Source organism: Colobus angolensis, unplaced genomic scaffold, assembly GCF_000951035.1.
Source record: "Colobus angolensis palliatus isolate OR3802 unplaced genomic scaffold, Cang.pa_1.0 Scaffold283, whole genome shotgun sequence".
In the NCBI taxonomy this organism is placed as follows: domain Eukaryota; kingdom Metazoa; phylum Chordata; class Mammalia; order Primates; family Cercopithecidae; genus Colobus; species Colobus angolensis.
This window is the reverse complement of record NW_012116077.1, coordinates 1,343,831-1,361,422: the sequence shown is the minus strand read 5'-3', so window position 1 is coordinate 1,361,422 and position 17,592 is coordinate 1,343,831. Positions and strand designations below refer to the sequence as shown.

The following is a 17,592-nucleotide window of genomic DNA, read 5'->3' as shown; positions in this document are numbered from 1 at the left end:
GGATTGAAAGAGGAAGGATAAGGTTAGATTGTGTGGAGAATACATCACTCTGTCAGCAGTGGAGAATATATCAGGTTGTGAGATCCTTGGGTGGAAGAGAGGGAGAACAAGTGGTGTAAGGGCAGCAATTAGCTTCTTTTTTTTTTTTTTTTTTTTTTTTGAGATGGAGTCTTGCTCTGTAGCCCAGGCTGGGGTGCAGTGGTGCGATCTCGGCTCACTGCAAGCTCTGCCTCCCGGGCTCACACCATTCTCCTGCCTCAGCCTCCCGAGTAGCTGGGACTACAGGCGCCCACCACCACGCCCGGCTAATTTTTTGTATTTTTAGTAGAGATGGGGTTTCACCGTGTTAACCAGGATGGTCTCGATCTCCTGACCTCGTGATCCGCCCTCCTCAGCCTCCCAAAGTGCTCGGATTACAGGCGTGAGCCACCACACCCCGCCAGCAATTAGCTTTTAATGGTTCTTAGAATTCAAACTTTATCATTAGTTGATATTCTTTGTTGAAGTATATTGGAGAGGGGAGTGATGTGGTCATATTTATGTTTTCTATGAAACACCTTAACTGGTATGAGGAGGACGAATTTAGCATTAGTAGGGACGGGGGTGAAAATCTGCAAACAGGGACAGTAACAAAAAACTTGCAGTGACATAGGGGAACATAACGTGTATCCAAACCAAGTTAAGGCTGATGAGGATGAAGTATGGGGTGGATTTTTGAAACTGTAAGAAGTGAAGTCTGTCTTAACTACTTTTCCTGGGGGAATGGGATGCAGCTGACTCAGAGATGTCTTCTGACTTTCTAGGTAGATGGTGGTGACACCACTCAAGAGAGGGAACCAAGAAAGAAGAGAGGGAATTTTTTTTTTTTTTTTGAGAAAAGACAAGTTCAACTTGGGACATTTTGATTTTTTATATTTGAGTGTGCCATAGGCAGTTTAGAGATATGATCAGAATCTGTTTGGTTACCATGTCTAAGGGCTGGTCTTCAGCTTTTCAGAGTCGTGAACACATTTTGCAAGAGCCAAGAGTTAAGCCAAACTTACCAAGGATTGATTTTCAAAGTAGAATGCCAATCAACTTTCAATGAGAACTATAACAGTCAGGTTAAGTTAGCAACATGATTAGAAAGCAGAAAGTATTGTTAAAGGAAAGGGATCCCAGGACGGGTCTATTTTAATAGTAGTTGGGACATAAAGGCCTCAGGAGCCCCAACTGAGGCACAATTGATTTAATGTCTTTGTCTAGTAAGTAACACATTCATACTTCCTCAGGGACAGTATCTGTTCTTTTTCTTCCTGTGCTTGAGCCATAGTTTTTAATTTCTTTGCATGCATCACATATTTTTGGTGAAAATTGAACGTTTAAAACATGATAATGCAGTAACTCAGGGAATCAGATTCTCTCTTTCTCCAGGGCTTGTTGTTACTGCTTATCGTGGGTTGTAGGTTTGTTTGTTCTTTTGTTTGGTGACTTTTAGAAACATTTTTAAAGACTCTATTCTTTGTTGTGTGTGTTCACTAAAGTCTTTGTTCTGTTAGCTTAGTGGTCCACTAATAATAGGACTGAGATTTCCTTGCACGCTAGGAGACAAAAATAAAAATAGCAGATTGTCTTGTGTTACAGTTCTGACCTAGCCTACACCATATGCTTGTGCAGAGCTTAAATGTCAGCCACAGGTGAAAGATCAAGGTCTTCTCAGGTCTTCTTTGAGTATCCATCCATTCCTGGGCAAGTGCATGGGCTTATAGAGTCCTTAATGTACTCAGAAGCTTTACAAAGCCCTCAGTCTCCTTTCTATCTTTTCCCCTAGCCTCTTATTTCCCAGGGTTTTTTGATTTGTCTACTGCTTGCCCTGTCTGTTATGCCTTGCACTAGATAGCTAAGAGTAATACATTTGTTTTGAAATTAATTCATCAAACTCTTCTCAGAAGGCTGCTGCAGCCCTGAAAAGTTTCCAAGACAGATAAAACAGAGGCATGCCTCTGCACTGATCCCTTAGGGGGCCATGCTGGGGTTTTCTTACCTACAGTTAAATGATGCATTTAGTCTATTCTGCAACTGGCCATGGCTTTAAACAAGTCTTTAACGTAGGCTGGTTGCCATTCCAGTATAATTCACTTGAAAAGCAGTAGCAGTCAGGAATTGGAGCATCCTGGATGGGAGACGAGGAATCCAGAGCCTGGATTGGTGTGAACTTTTTATGCTCTTTACTGAATCCCCCCAAGACATCTGTAGAAGCTTGTTTGACTGTTCACCGAATGAGAGTGGTTAGCTATGCCTAACAGGGCCATCAAGGAATGGCTCTTGGAGGGAGGACCCTTAAGTTCAGCCTTTAAACATGATGGAGAATTTTCTAGTTGGGTCTGAAAAGGTTGAGGCCAGATGTGGGAATGTCTTCCTACCATATAGAAGGAACAACCAGAAAAGACATGGAAGCCTGAAATACCTTATGTGCTTTATGAAATGTAAGCAGTTGGTTGATTCTTTTCCATACAAAACCATGGCAATGTCTGAGTGTCAGGACCATGGTAAGGAGGTGTATGGACCTGACCTTACAGCCTCTGAAGAGAAGGTCTTGGTGGCCGACAAATCTGGGGATGTGCACTCCTTTTTGGTTTCAGAGCCACACAGATGTGGCAGACTTGACCTGGCACACCTGTCAATGTTGTTAGAGGTGACTGTGAGTCCTGATAACTGATCCATCCTCACTGCCAACCGGGATGAGAAGATCCAGGTCAGCTAGGCCACAACGCCTCACAGTATCGAGTCCTTCTGCCTCCGGCACACAGAATTTGTGAGCCGCATCTCCGCGGTGCCCACTCAGCCCGAACTGTTTCTTGTCCTCCTCCAGGGACTGCACTCTTAGGCTCTGGGAGTACAGAAGTGGCCCATCAACTGCACTGCTCTCACCTGGCCAGTCTGCAAGAGCTGATGGGCCTCTGGGGCCCCAGAGGTTTGTCACATCCGGGATCACGTTCTGGTGCTAGGAGAACTGCATGGCGCTTCTGTGCCACTGTATTCCTGTAATCCACATCTTCCAGCTTGATGCTCTCAGACAGCTAACTTAGTGTACAAGCAACATCTGTCATTCTAGCACCAAGTGTGGGATGTGGCTTTCGAGGAGACCCAGGGGCTGTGGGTGCTGCCAGACTGCCATGAAATCCCCCTGGTGGTCTGCAGGCCTGTGGGTGGCCAGTGGTATTCTGTTCCTGAATGCACTGTGTTAAAAAAAAAAAAAAAGTCTCCAGTGTTATTCGTGGGAACTGGGCCATGCTGGAAGGCTCTAACGTCACAGATGCCAACTTCAGCAGTCTCTATAAGGCCATCTTCGATAACAAGATCTTCTATCTGAAGAAGAAAGAGGAGAGACTGCAGTAGCAGCTAGAGAAGTCCCCCACCTGGGCCTCAAACCAAAAAGTTGAGGCCGGGTGAGGTGGCTTTGAGTTGCTGACTTTAATGGTTGATAGTGCCTCTCACAACCCTGAAACAGCAAAAGCAGTTTTTATTTGCTCCCTCCTCATCCTGGCATCTCCCTTTAAGAAGGAAAAGATAACATTAATTAGGTCTGACCAGCTCAGCTCAGTGGATGGAATGGTCTCCTGGGCTCTAGAATATTCTGTATCACTGAGCATAGGCTCTTGCCTGGTGTCTGTGCCCCCTTCTGGTTGAAGAGAAGCTGTCCAGGGCATTAGCTCAACTAAGAGACTATGGGGCAGAGTGGAAGTGCTGGAAGCATTTTATCTTCATGTTGAAGGCAATCTGCTAACCTGTAGCAGTGGCAGCTTTTGATTTTTCTACCACACACGTGATGATGTTCATGCTGGACATGTCTTCCTCTAAGATGTATAGGCAGACATTTTTGTAGTGGCATGGAGGATGTTTTCATGTTGTTCTTGCCATCTCAGGTGGTGTGCTGCTCTCCAAGTAGCCACTTGCCAGACAGGGCTATTGAAACTCAAATAGAACTAACTCTTCAGCCATCCCCAGCTCCAGTCACACTTCACGTGCTCAGGAGCCGCATATGGTGAGTGGCTCCTGCTTGGGAAGTACAGAAACATGATTCCCATGTCACAGGGAGCTCTCTCTGGCAGCACTGGTACAGAAGTTGAACTTGTTTCAGCAAGTGTGAAGACATGTGCCCTGGCTAGAAACCCAGTTTTAGAGGGAAATGATCGAGAATATCGTATTTATTACTTTGATTTGACCTTTGCACACACTACAGAGCAGCAGCGGTGTCACTGAATTCCAATCACCTATCAATAAGGATGAACTTTTGCGACTTTCTGGAAATCTTTAGCAGCAATATATGGAACTAGACTCAAAACATATTGAGCAAAATATTTGGGCGCATGCACTGTTTGTGACCGAAGTGTTCAGTTATAAACTGAACACTTTTGGGAGGTGATTTGGGAAGAAAGATTCTGTGATGGTTTGGCTTCTAGATGCATCAGCTAATTTGTTCATTTGAGCTTCTACCCACTCTCCAGTGATTAAGTTTCAAACACAGGAATGATTGTACATGTTGGTGATAACTTGGGTGTGGGGTTTTGCTGGGGCCTTAGAAACAAAAGCTATATCAAAAGCTGGAGTGCTTCAAGTTTTTCATAAGTGCCTTGTTTTCCTAAAAAAAAAAGTCATTCTTATTTTATTTTATTTTGATTTTTTCCATAAGTTATTGCGGTACAGGTGGTATTTGGTTATATGAGTAAGTTCTTTAGTGGTGATTTGTGAGATTTTGGTACACCCATCACTCGAGCAGTATATACTCTGACGTGTCCAGCATGAACAGCATTACGAGTATGGTAGAAAAATCTACAGCTGCCACAGCTATTGGTAGTCTTTTATCCCTCACCCCCTTCCCACCCTTCCCTCCAAGTCCCCAAAGTCCATTGCATCCTTCTTATGCCTTTGTGTCGTCATGGCTTAGCTCCCACATATCAGTGATAACATACAATGTTTGCTTTTCCATTCCTGAGTTACTTCACTTAGAATAATAGTCTCCAATCTCATCCATATTGCTACAAATGCCTTTAATTCATTCTTTTCTATGAATGGCTGAGTAGTATTCCATTTTATATACATACCACAGTTTCCTTATCCACTCATTGATTGATGGGCATTTGGGTTGGTTCCACGAACTTACAATTGCAAATTGTGCTGCTATAAAGATACGTGTGCAAATATCTTTTTTATAAAATGACTTCTTTTCCTCTGGGTAGATACCCAGTAGTGGGATTGCTGGATCAAATGGTAGTTCTACTTTTAGTTCTTTAAGAAATATCCACAGTGTTTTCCATAGAGGCTGTACTAGTTTACATTCCCACCAGCAGTGTAGAAGTGTTCCCTGATCACCACATCCATGCCAGCATCTACTGTTTTTTGATTTTTTTATTATGGCCATTATTTCAGGAGTAAGGTGGTATTGCATTGTGGTTTTGATTTGCATTTCCCTGATCGTTAGTGATGTTGAGCATGTTTTCATATGTTTGTTAGCCATTTGTATATCTTCTTTTGAGAATTGTCTATTCATGTCCTTAGCCCACTTTTTGATGGGATTGTTTTTTCCTTACTGACTTGTTTGAATTTGATATAGATTCTTGATATTAGATTCCTTTATCAGATGTATAGATTGTGAGGATTTTCTATAAAAATTCTAGAAGATAACATTGGAAAAATCCTTCTAGACATTGGCTTAGGCAAAAATTTCATGACCAAGAACCCCAAAGCAAATGCAATAAAAACAAAGATAAACAGTTGGGACTTAGTGAAACTAAAGAGCTTTTGCATCACAAAAGGAACAGTCAGTGGAGTAAATGGACAACCCACAGAGTGGGAAAAAAGGCATTCATAATGGTGCCTCAAAGACCTTCACAGCCTGTGAGAAGTAAATCTGTTTCCCAAGGCACCTTTCTGGTAGTTTGGCAGCTAAGCAGATATGGAAAGAAACATGACTTCCTTAAAATATTTCAATTCAATCAGGCTCCTAAAATGTAACCTGTGGATAGAGTTTGAATATATGTCCCCATCAAATCTCATGTTGAATTGTAATCCCCAATGTTGGAGGTAGAGGCTGGAGGGAGGTGTTTGGGTCATGGGGTAGATCCCTCATGGCTTGGTGCTGTCCTTGCAATAATGAATGAGTTCTCATGAAGTCTGGCTGTTTACAAGTGTGTGGCACCTACCCCTCCCCACGAATCTCTCTCTTGCTCCTGCCCTGACCTTGTGACATGCCTGCTCCCACTTCGCCTTCTACCATGAAAAAGCTCTCTAAGGCCTTCCCAGAAGCAGATGCCAGCACCATGCTTCCTGTATAGCTTGCAGAACTGTGAGCCAATTAAACTGCTTTATAAATTACCCAGTCTCAGATATTTCTTTATAGCAATGCAAGAACCACTTAGTATACCTGTGTTCCTCAGGACACCAGCATAGAGATAAAAATAGGGTCATAGTAATGATGAACTCAAATCAGTACTTTTCTGACTGAACCTGCTTTGATGAAGCCCCAGATCCCCTCCCTAATGCCTCCTAAGTACTTTTTGGTGTATCTCACGGATTTCTCATGTGTGCTCTGAAGAACAGTTCTCTTCAGCTCCAGCTTCCCCTCAGTGTGGTCATCCATGTCTCTTGGTGCTGACAACAACTGTTGCTGTACCAAAGACTGTGTCAAGGGCACACTCTCCCATGACTACAGTGGTCATTAGCACCTTGCCCCATAGCCAAAGAAACAAATAGAAATATCTGTCATTGATACCATACTTTTAAGTACAAACATAGAAGATGGGTATTTAGGATTGAAAGGTTTTGCTGCCTGTACTTTCTAAATGTGTTAGGAATTTGCTGGTCTAGGGCAGAAGTGGAGAAGACAGTTTTGGGCAGGCACAGCCAGCAAAGCCAAGGTGAGAATTTTCAGGCAGTCACAGTATTCACAGATGAGTTATAGAGATATGAAATCCTCCAAAGCCAATGGAATGACAACAGGAACAATACTGAAGGCCAGGGAAGATCAAGAACTTAATGTTTAGGCCTGAGAAAGCATGTGAATGTGAAATGGATTCAAGTTTATTATTTTAAGAAATTCAGTCATGAAAAAGTGGTAACACAGAATTCGGTAGTTTGGAAAGAAGTACTAATGTGCTGGGACTCAAGAATTTAATTCTGACTTTGCCTAAGTTCTGTGCCTGAAATTTTACATAGTGTCTGTTCCAAGACTCCCCAGTACCAGACTTGATAGCAATGCTTCTCCACAAACTACCCATGGCTTTTTGATTTTCAATCCAGTATAAACAAATAGTTTTGTAAAGTACTTCAAAAATGAATTACGAGAGTAACAACCATTTAGATGGCCACTTTTTTTTTTTTTTTTTTTTTGGCAGAACCAGTGCCTCAGCCTCCTAAGAAGCTGGGATTACAGACGTGCGCCACCATGCCATGGCTAATTTTTGTAATTTTAGTAGAGACGGGGTTTCGCCATGTTGCCCTGGCTGATCTGATCTCCTGGCCTCTAGTGATCTGCCTGTCAGCCTCCCAGAGTGCTGGGATTACAGGCATGAGCTACCGTGCTTGGCCTAGATGGCTACTATTTTTTAAAACCCAGAAAATAACAAGTGTTGATAAAGAGAAATTTGAACGCTGTGCTCTGTTGGTGGGATTGAAAAATGGGAAAACTACTGTGGAAAACAGTATGAAGGTTTCTCAAAAAATTAAAAATAGAATGACTGTGTCATCCAGCAATCCCAATTCTGGATATATAGCCAAAAGAATTGAAAGCAGGGTGTCTTAGTCTGTTTGCACTGCTGTAACAAAATGCCCGAGACTGGGTAATCTATAAATAACAGAACTTTATTTCTCACAGTTCTGGAGGCTAAGTTCAAGATCTAGGTATCAGGATTTGATGTCTGGTACAAAGGGCCTACTCTCCACTTCTACCATGGCACCTTGTTGGTGCATCCTCTGGAAGGACAAATGTGGTGTCTTCACATGGCAGAAGAAATGGTAGGCAGTGAATCAACTCTCCAAGCTCTTTTACAAGGGCCCTAATCTCATTCATGAGGGTTCTACCCTTATGACTTAATCACCTCTTAAAGTCCCCACCTCTTAATACTATCACATTGGTGATTAAGTTTTAACATACAAATTGGGAGGAGGCACATTCAGACCATAGCACAGGGTCTTCAAGAAATATTTACATGCCCATGTTCATAGCAGCACTAGTCACTGGAGCCAAGAGGTGTAAGCAACCCACATTTGCATGGACAGATGAATAGATAAACAAAATGCAGTGTATACATGACAATGTATTATTATGCAGCCTTAAAAAGGAAGAAACTCTTTTTATATGATATATTATGGATAAACCTTAAGGACATTATGCTAAGTAAAATAAGCCAGTCACAAAAAGACAAATACTGTATGATTCTACACATATGAAGTCTCTAAAGTAGTTAAATTCACAGAAACAGAAAGTAGAAAGGTGGCTATCAGGGGCTTGAGAGAGGGGGAAAAGGAGAGTTATTGTTTAATGGGTATGAAGTTTCAGATACTCAAAATGAAAAAGTTCTGGAGATCTGCTTCACAGCAATGTGAATATACTTAACATTACTGAATTACACACTTAAAATTATTAGATGGTAAATTTCGTTATGTTTCTTTTCTACAAAAATATTTAAATATAGCAGCTCTCTATTTAAAGATATGTTTAACCTGCTAGTACAAAATAAAAAATTGAAAGACAAAAAAGTAAATTATAAGATGATAGAAAGGAATTAACTCAAAATAATAAAGGACATTCATGAAAAACACAAAGCTAAAATAATATTCAATTGTGAAAATCTGAAAGCTTTCCCCCTAAGATCAGGAAGAAGACAAAAATGCCCACTTTCACCACTTCTATTCAACACAGTACTGAAAGTTTTACCCAGAGCAATTAGGCGACAAAAGGAAATAAAAGGCACACAAGTTGGAAAGGAGAACGGAAAACTATGTGCAGAGATAGGATCTTTTATATAGAAAATCCTAAGAAATTCTCAAAAAAGTAGAACTAATAAAAAATTCAGCAGAGTTGCAGAATACAAGATCAATATGCAAAAATCAGTTGTATTTTTATACACTAACAACGCACAATCTGAAATGGAAGTTTTAAAAAATTTCTATTTACAATGCTGTGAAGATAAATTAAATATATGGGAATAAATTTACACTTGGTATGCAGCTTACACTTGTATACTGTGTAACCTTTTACTTATACAGTGAAAACTATAAAACATTGCTGAAAGAAATTAAAGATGACCTAAATAAATAGAAACATATCCTGTTTGCACGGATTGGGAGACAATGTTAAGATGGCAATACTGCCCAAAATGATCAACAGAATCAAAATGCCAATGGCCCTTTTTCTTGTAGAAATTGAAAAGCTGATCCTAAATTTTTAAAGGAATTGCAAGTGACTCTCCAAATAGCCAAAACAACCTTGACAAAGAACAGATTTTGGGTACTCTCGCTTCCAGATTTCAGAACTTATTACAAAGTCATAATAATCAAAACAGTGTGGTATTCATGTAAGGATAGACATCTAATAGAATAGAATAGAGAATCCAGAAGTAAATCCATACACCTATGGTCAGTTGCTTCTCAACAAGACTGCCAAGATAATTCAATAGGGTAAAGAGTAGTCTTTTCAAAAAATGGTGCTGGGATAGCGGGATGTTCACATGCAAAACAATAAAGTTGGAACTCTGCCTTAAAAACCATACAACACAAAAATCAAAATTCATCAAAGACCTAAGTACTAAAGCTAAAACCATAAAACTCTTAGAAGAAAACATAAGGGTAAATCTTCATGATCTTGGATTGGCAATGGTTTCTTAGGATAAAAAAGCACAGGCAACAAAAGAAAAAAATAGATAAACTGGACTTCATCAAAATTTTAAGACTTTTGTGCATCAAAAGATATTATCAAAAACTAAAAAGACAACCCACAGAATAGGAGAAAATATTTACAAAGTGTGTATCTGAGAAGGGTCTAGTATCCAGAATATATAAAATAGTCTTACCACTCAACAATACAAAAGACAAACAACCAATTAGAAAATGGGTGAAGGACTTGAATAGACATTTCTCCAAAGAAAATACACAAATGGCAAACAATATACGGAAAGATGCACAATGTCATTGGTTATTATGGAAACAAAAATAAAAACTCCAGGGGGATACCACTTCACATTTACTAGGATTGACAGAAAAGAAGGAAAACACGTGTTGGAAAAGATGTGGAGAAATAAAAACATTCATATATTGCTGGGGAGAGGTAAAATGTTGTAGCTGTTATGGAAAACTAGTATTTCCTCAAGAAGTTAAACATAGAATTACCATATGACCCAGGAATTCCACTCTTAAGTATAGACTCAAAAGAACTGGAAATAGGTGTCAAACAAAAAATTGTACCTGAGTGTTCATAGCAGCACTATTCATTCACTACAGCCAAAAGGTGGAAACAAGACAAATGCTTATCAACAGATGAATGGATAAATACAATGTGGTACATCCATACAACAGAATATCATTTTGCCATAAAAGGTAATGGAGTACTGATAGATGCTACCACATGGGAGATCCTTGAAAACATTATCCTAAGTGAAAGAAGGCAGGCACAAAATATAACATATTGTATGATTCTATTTTTATTAAATATACAGAATGAACAAATCCATAGAGATGGAAAGCAGATTAGTTGTTGCCAGGGATGGGTGGGAGAATGGGAAGTGACAGCTTAATGGATACAGGGTTTTTTTCAGGTTGATGAAAATATTGTGGAATTAGTGATGTTTGCACAACATTGTGAAGGTACTTCACGCCATCACATAGTATGCTTTAAAATGGTTAAAATGATAAATTTGATGTTATATGTATTTTGCCACAATAAAAAAGAAGATTCCAGGGCTCTCCACTCCTGTAAAGAACAAAAGTCTTTCTGTACAGTTTCTTTAAAAGATCACTGAGAATGCTATGGCAACAGTGTAGAAGTGTGCAGTACCCATAGTTGTTCATGCTTGAATGCTTACGGAAGGACAGGATCCAGGCTTGTTTACTCTAGTTAATGTTAGGGTAGAGAAACTGCTGTGTGCCCTTTTTAATGGAGGAGCTGCTACCAGGCACCCCAGGATAAGAATTTTCTTCATTTTGAGAGTTGTCCCTCCAGGTCCTTAGAGTTGACCCCTACTAGAAGCGTTGGAATTATTATGCAAATGAGAACCTTACCGACAGGTCACGAGCCATTTATATTCCCTGAGGTGGAAGGAACAATCAGTTCTTATCTAGCTCTTAGAACTTTCCAAATTTGGGATGTATCAGTGGGGTTGTCAGAATTCTGAAACAATGCCCAAGATTCCTGCCCCTGCTCCTGGTATACATACCTTGTATAATGTCCTCCTTTTGAGTGTGGACAGAAACCTGTGAATGTATGAGATGTCATTCCAGTGATTAGGTCACTAATCAGTTGACTTTGAGTTAATTAAAAGGAGATTATCCTAGGTGGGCTTGACCTAACCAGAGTAGTCTTTAAAAGAAAATGAAGCTCAAAGAGACTTGTTCCTGATGACCTAGAAGGAAGAAGACAGTCCTGCTGTGAATGTCTATGGAGGTGATGTGGCAAGGAACTGTGGGTGACCTCTAGGAGCTGAAAGTGACCCCTGGCTGACAGACAGCAAGAAAACAGGGACCTCAGTCCTAAACCACAAGGCAATGAATTTTGTCAACAATCAGTGAGTTTTGAAGAGGACACTGAGCCTCATATGAAAATTGCAGCCTTGACCAAAAACTTGGCTTCAGCCTAGGTTAGACCCAGAGCACAGGACCTGGCTAACCTGTTCTCAGACTCCTGACCCTTGTCCTTCTTATCCCTGGTATACCCCTTTCCCTACCAAGGCCCTAGTTCAGAACTGATACCCCTAATCAAACACATTTATGGGGCTTTGCAATAATTCAGTCAATTTTCATAAATCTCTTCTAGGATCTGTGGAAACCAGAAGAAGATTTTCACTCTTAGTAGTTGTTGCAAAATGGTCAAGGGGTAAGGAAATAATTTCCCCTGCTAGAGTAGCACTTACTTCCCTACCCCACCCTTGGGATATTAGTGGTCCCACATAATTTACAGAAGCCTGGAGAAATTATTCTTGTTCAGAAATCGTTGTTCTTCAGCTTCACCCAGGGGCTACAGAGATTTCAGCAGCCACTTCCATGTTATTCTAATAACTTCATACAGACATCAAAGGACACAAACAACTCTAAGCTGTTCATGTCCCAAATCACACTCTGCCTTGTATGTGGAAATCTAGCAGGAACACTCAAGAGCACCTTGGACCTATCTCAAATTCTTAAAACTTCACCAGAGAGATGAAGGCTTTTTCTTCTGCTGATCAGCAGCAATAGGTAGCTAGTGAAAACCTACTCTAGCTAATCTCACCACCCTAAGAACCACAGCCTTCTTTCCAGCAAAGTAATGCATCTTGTATTCGTAAATTCTGTATTGTTTGGGCCATTAGATGTATATATATTGAAGGCCCGTAAACATTCAAATTTTGTCAGACTTCTTTTTTTTACTTTCACAATTGAAGAAATGCATGAACTTGAGCTTTGGAAATGCCTCATAGCAGTTCCTTAACATAAATCACTAGTTTCCACCAAATCATGCCTATAAAAGCTTCAAGTTATTTTATAATGTAGGGTGCTCCTCTCCTGATACACACTCACATCCCATTTATGCTGGGAAAAATATCTGGTAGTAGCCAGAGGTTCCTCCCAGCCTCTCCTGCTCGGTGGATGCTGAGAGTCCAGAGGCAAGGCTATCATCACTTAGATGTTGAGATTTCACAGAATGACGCCTAGGGGGACATAAGAAGTTCTGGGATTGTTTCCTTCCTTCCTTACTCCCATCTGCTGATAGATGCACTTCAGATCACTTCAGATGCGCATGGAGCCCAATTAAATATTTAGTACCAGTCTGCTGCTGGCCACAGGGTGCCAGGAATTTATAGAGGCATCTTCCTGCAGTCCTGTGGGCCACACCATACCTACCATAACCCTCTGCTCCTTTTCTCACCCAAGTCAGTGTGACCCAACACAACATTCCTGGCCTCAGCTGGGGGTCAGGAGTTAAGAAAATAAGGCTTTCTATTTTAAAGTATTCTATTTTCTATTATGTTTTAAAATGGTCTTTAGAAGGAATAAGTTTGAAATGTCTATTGTTGCTGGTAGCTGCTCTGCCTCACAGCTTTGGCAGAAGCAGAAGCTGGTGATTACATATCCAAAGAGTACTCTAACCAAGAAGCAGGAAAAATGGACAGCAGTCTCCACATTACTCATCCTAGTCCTTGCCAGATACTGGAATCCCAACCTTGAACTCCAACCAGTCTTGAGACTTCCTGATGCCAAGTGCCTATCCTCCTAGACCTTTTTCCTTTAGGATGTCAGGCTCATCAAAAATAGTTTCTAGCAAGGACAGGAGTGAGGAATGTGTTGAGGGTAGGGAAATAGGGAGTGGAGACAAGGTTTGACCACAGTTCCAGTGGAACTTGGTGTTAGGTAGGTTTTACAGTCTGAATATTTGTGTCCCTCCAAATTCATATGTTGAAATCTTAACCCCCAGCATGATGGTATGAAGAGGTGGGCCCCTTGGGAGGTGATTGGGTTGGGTCATGAGAGTGGAGCCCCCATGAATGGTATTAGAGTCTGTATAAGAAGAGACATGAGGCCGGGCGCAGTGGCTCAAGCCTGTAATCCCAGCACTTTGGGAGGCCGAGACGGGCGGATCACAAGGTCAGGAGATCGAGACCATCCTGGCTAGCACGGTGAAACCCCGTCTCTACTAAAAAAATACAAAAAACTAGCCGGGCGAGGTGGTAGGCGCCTGTAGTCCCAGCTACTCGGGAGGCTGAGGCAGGAGAATGGCGTAAGCCTGGGAGGCGGAGCTTGCAGTGAGCTGAGATCCGGCCACTGCACTCCAGCCTGGGCGGCAGAGCGAGACTCCGTCTCAAAAAAAAAAAAAAAAAAGAGAGAGACATGAAAAAGCTTTCTTTTTTTCTCTCTCTCTCAATCATGTGGAGAGAGAACACAGTAAGAAGGTGAAGGCAGCCATCTATGAACCAGGAGGAGGGCTCTCACCAGAGGACAACCATGCTGGTACTCTAATCTGGGACTTCCAGCCTCCAAAGCTGTGAGAAATGACTGTTTGTTGTTTAAACAAATAGTCTATAGTAATTTGTTATAGCAACCTCAGCTGACTAAGACAATAAGGAAGTAAGTCATGGATTTACATGCAGGAACATGAGAGAGGGGCCCTGTTGTGGGCACCAGAAATAAACCTGGGGCTTTGTCCTAGAAACAAATCATGATCCCAACCTCTGGAACCAGAAGACGATCTGCCACAGGGTGCAATCAGCAAGAATAGGGCAGAAATCCATGAAGTGAAAGCCAGGCAACTTGGCTATTAGCCTTGGCTCTCCCACTCAAAAGTTGCAAGACTTTATGCACAACATTGTGAGTCTTCCTTAGTTCTCTTGTAAAATAAAGAAATTCACTTATGTCGGTGGGTTTCAGCCTCTGGAGCCCCAACCTACTACAGGGCCATGCCTCTCAAACTTTAATATATACATAAATCACTGGGAGATCTTGTCAAAATCCAGGTCCCGGTTCAGCAGGTCTGTGGTGGGGCCCTCAGAATCTGCATTTCTCACATGCTCCTAGATGACTATGTTCTGCTGGTCTCTGGACAACACTGTGAGTAGCAGGAAAGCATAGAGGACCACAGAAGTGTCTCAGTTACCTATCTGCTGGTGGGGATTGAAGATTAGAAGTCATCATCCCCTCCCCGGTTTTAGTAGGAGTAGCTTGCCTTCAGTTTGTTTTACATTTTAGGGCTTCACCTAAGATTCTATTTGAAAAATAAAAAGAGCTTAAAAGCAATGGATTATGGCCCTTTCTCAGGGAGGGGGGGTAATATTTTAAATTTTATTATGGAAAATTTCAAATATACACCAAATTCAAAAGTCTAAGAAATTCCCATATAGGCACTACCCAACTTCAATAAGTACATGTACATTTCCCTTTATATCCACCTGATAAGAACTTAAATAACAGAAAGAGAAGCAAACAGATTATCTTTGGGCTGGGATTCAAAATTCTTCCCAGTACAAAGACAGCCTGGCTCCGGAGCCTCACTGGCAGGGCTGAACTTCCAAGTGGGGAATAAATGGGCCTGTTTTGGGGGGTTATCAGGAAGCAGGGACAGGAAACAGCACAAAGCATTCCAAGGCCGCCTCTCTGGCAGGGGAAAAGGCAAAGTCACAGGAAGGAATGGAGCCGGGGCAGGAATGTGGCCAAGCTCTTCTCCTTAAGTTTTCCTCCTGGAGGAACTCGTGAGGAGAGACAGCAGCAAGACGCTTGCTTCAGTGGCTGCAGGAAGCCAAAGGTTCAGGCACACACAGACAGAGCTGGGGACCAGCAGAGGAAGGCTGTGAGCTTCAGGAAGGCTCACTGTTGATTTCAGCTGGAGTACAACCATCAAAGTCAGAGGATGGCTATCTTTTCCAAAACCAGAAACAATGCTGATGGGTAGAATGCCCCCTATTTTCTGCCTTCTTTTTTTTCTTCTTTTTCTTAAGCCTTCTGTGCCCACTACCCCTTCTCTGCAACTGAGGGCTGGCAGGTAACAAATAGATGAACAAGGTGCAGACGAGGCTGGATAAATATCAGTTGTTTTCACGCGCAGGAGCACTCGCAGTGGTGCTTCTGTTTTGCATATGACTACAGCTGATTCCATGTATGCAGCCCTCCCTAGGTACCAGGCACTTGTATAAGCACGGCTGTACTTGGTCTCCATGGCAGCCTGCAGGATGGATGCCTATTTGATGTCCCCAAGACACAGCTACAAGTAAAGCTAAAAGCTAATAAAGACAAAAAAAGACTAGTACTTGTTTACCGACCACTTCCATATGGCAAGCACTGCTCTGGGCTGAATAGTGTGACCCCAAAGTCAATGTCCACCTGCAACCTCTGGATATGACCTTACTTGAAAATAGGGTCTTTAAAAATGTAATTAGTTACATTTACATGTGGTCATACTGGATTAGGGTGGGCCCTGAATCTAATGAGACTGCTGTTCTCATAAGAACAAAGACATGGAGACACACAGGAGAGAAAGCCATGTGATGATGGAAGCAGCAATTAGAGTGATGCCTATAAGCCAAGGATCACTAACGATTGCTGGCAGCCACCAGAAGCCGGGAAGAGAGAGTGTGAGTGACCTGCCCAATGTCACCCAGCTCATAACCTGAAAAGCCAGGATTTAAGCCCAGCTGGTTTCTCCCTCCAAAGCCTGCTTGAACCACAGGGTGCCTAGTTTAAAGCATGGAATTGACTGTCCCTCAGTGTTTACTGGTGTCCTGAGAAGGCCTTTGTGACTTATCTGGGTATCTGGGTCTCCAGTCCTGTTTGCACATCTCTGCTGTAGTGTTTGTAGGAATCAAAAGCACGTAACAACCTCATGGGTGCTTATTTGCTTAAGATCAGGCACCTCGTATAACTTTTGAAAACCCATTTATCTCATTCTTATGGTTTGTTCAACTACAGAAGGCTAATTTTGTCAAAGCTGTTTGGTGAAATGCTCTTTTTCCTAGCTCATCTGGCTTGCACTAACAAGAATAGCGTCATCTCTTGGTCATTCCCTTGAACTACATCCGAAGGCCCTTGGGAGGATATTGCTAAAGCTTTCAGCAAGAGACACAGCCACCACTGCACCTCAGGCTTTGATAAGGGAAAGAGAAGAAAGGCCATGAGGTCATGGGACATAGGAAGGGAGTAAGGGAAGCAGGTGTTAGTGTGAGGTTGCAGAGCCTCAGCTTTAACCATTTTGCTGTGATTCCCAGGATAATATGATCTGACAATTTACTACATTTGACAATGGACTGGCAGTGATTCCCAGGTGGCATAAATGTGGCTAGTTGCTGTCACCTGAAAATGTCATAGAAAGTGAGAAACTAGGAAGTGGAAGAGAGATGAGTCTGTCAGTTTCAAATGTTGACAGGCACTGTGAACGGTGCTTCCCCTTTATGTACTGCTGCGCCCACGGGGCAGAGAGGGAAGCAGGTGCAGAGGGGCACAGTGACATGCCCATGTTCCCAGAGCTGGTGAACCAGGAGCTGAACCCCCATGCCAGCCCTTGAGCTCCCAGGCTGGCCTTTGCCCTCTGCACTTCCATAAGCAAAAGCCTATGGAAGAAGGAAGTGGGAAAAAGAGTATGAGAGACACAACAGAGGGTCTGGGGTGAGGCTTTGCATCACGTCTGAGCAAAAACTGCTTTAACCAGTGCTCAGATTTGCCATGGTGTTCACATGGAAAGCCCTTTAGAAAAGACATTCCAGGACAATTGCATTGAGTGCACTTCTAGAGTATAAGTGGAATCACTTTCCAGCCATGGTGTCTGGTGTGTACATTGGGGTTCTTGCTGCATGTGCCCTGACATTTATTTTTCACGTTCATAATTTGAAAAAAGAAATCTTTGGGTGCCCATCTCTGAGAACTGGGAAGGCTATCTTGTAGCTC

General features: G+C 42.1%; 1 pseudogene; it reads left to right on the top strand.

Moving 5' to 3' along the window:
* Positions 1 to 2,483: 2,483 nt before the first annotated feature.
* LOC105516518 lies at positions 2,484 to 3,451 on the top strand (annotated as a pseudogene).
* The last annotated feature ends 14,141 nt before the right edge of the window (positions 3,452 to 17,592 follow it).